The following is a 1,311-nucleotide window of genomic DNA, read 5'->3' as shown; positions in this document are numbered from 1 at the left end:
GCCAAGACAAAAATCTGTGAGCTAGAGGCTAAAAAACTGTGAGCTGGCTCACACTAACACAGCTTAGAGGGAACACTGGCGTGGGTTTTGAGTGTGTCCAGTTTTGAGGGTTTGAGCGTGGGTTTTGAGCGTGTCCAGAAGAGGGCAACCAGGATGGTGAGAGGGTTGGAATCCAAGTCTTACGAGGAAAGGCTGAAAGAGTTGGGTATGTTTAGCCTGGGAAAGAGAAGGCTTAGAGGGGACATGATTGCAGTCTTCAAGTATCTGAAGGGCTGTCATGTAGAAGATGGAGCAGATCTATTTTCTCTTGCTCCGGGTTGCAAGACTAGATCTAATGGGTGGAAATGACAAGGGAGTCGTTACTGGCTAAATATCAGGAAAAACTTCCTAACTGTAAGAGTGGTTGAGCAGTGGAACAGTCTGCCTCGGGAGGTGGCGGATGCTCCTTCGGTGGGCGTTTTCAGGCGGAGGCTGGACGACCATCTTCCGGGTATGTTGTAGGGCTCTCTTTCGGCTATGCTCCTGCAGAGTGCAGGGGGTTGGACTAGATGACCTGCAAGGTCCCTTCCAACTCTGTCATTCTGTGATTCTATGATCTGGCATTGGAGAGGCCGTGGCTCAGTGGTAGAGCATCTGCTCTGCACGCAGAAGGCCCCAGGTTCAATCCCAGGCATCTCCAATTAAAAGGATCACATAATAGGTGATATGAAAGGCCTCACTCTGAGACCCCGGGGAGCCGCTGTCAGTCAGAGTGGATAACACTGACCTTGATGGACCCAGGGTCTGATTCAGTATAAGGCAGTTTCGTGTGTGTTCCTGTGTGGCAGGGTCTACACTAGTGTTCCCCAACAGGGGGCCCACCAGTACTTCCATTGGCGCCTGCCAAGCTCTTCAGGAAAGAGGGCGGGACCACTGTAAGGCAGGGCTTGTTGCTGGCTGCCCTGGTTGAAAGGAAAGTGGTTTCTCCTCCTGGAGGGTTGTCGCTGGCTGCCCTCGTTGAAAGGAAAGTGGTTTCTCCCGGAGGACCAGGAGGACTGGCAAGTTCCTGGACTCCCCTTAGTCAGGGTGTGGTTCCCTTTCCCTTTCAGGCTCTTCTCCTTCCAGACAGTGTAAGGAGGGAGGTACCCCGTTCAGCTCCGCCTTCTCTGGCAGCCATTTTGGGATCGTTCTCACCACGCCCTCTTTACATCCCAGATGTGCGCCCAGCAGAGGTCATTTCAGGGGGGAACGCGGGGGAACACAGTTCCCTCGGGTGAGGTACCGGGGGGCGGGGCACATGACGAAGCCCCGCCCCCTGCTTCCGGCCGCCCC

General features: G+C 54.5%; 1 protein-coding gene across 1 annotated transcript in view; it reads left to right on the top strand.

Annotated features, from left to right (window-relative positions):
* RAPGEF1 (Rap guanine nucleotide exchange factor 1) overlaps positions 1 to 1,311 on the top strand; it is a gene marked incomplete at its 3' end in the record, with an annotated part of 81,683 nt that overhangs the window by 78,610 nt on the left and 1,762 nt on the right. The gene's annotated exons all lie outside the window — the stretch shown is intronic.

Source organism: Gekko japonicus, unplaced genomic scaffold (assembly GCF_001447785.1).
Source record: "Gekko japonicus isolate JY-2015 unplaced genomic scaffold, Gekko_japonicus_V1.1 scaffold1071, whole genome shotgun sequence".
NCBI lineage: Eukaryota > Metazoa > Chordata > Lepidosauria > Squamata > Gekkonidae > Gekko > Gekko japonicus.
The sequence above is the reverse complement of the archived record's forward strand: the minus strand, read 5'-3'. Positions and strand labels throughout refer to the sequence as shown.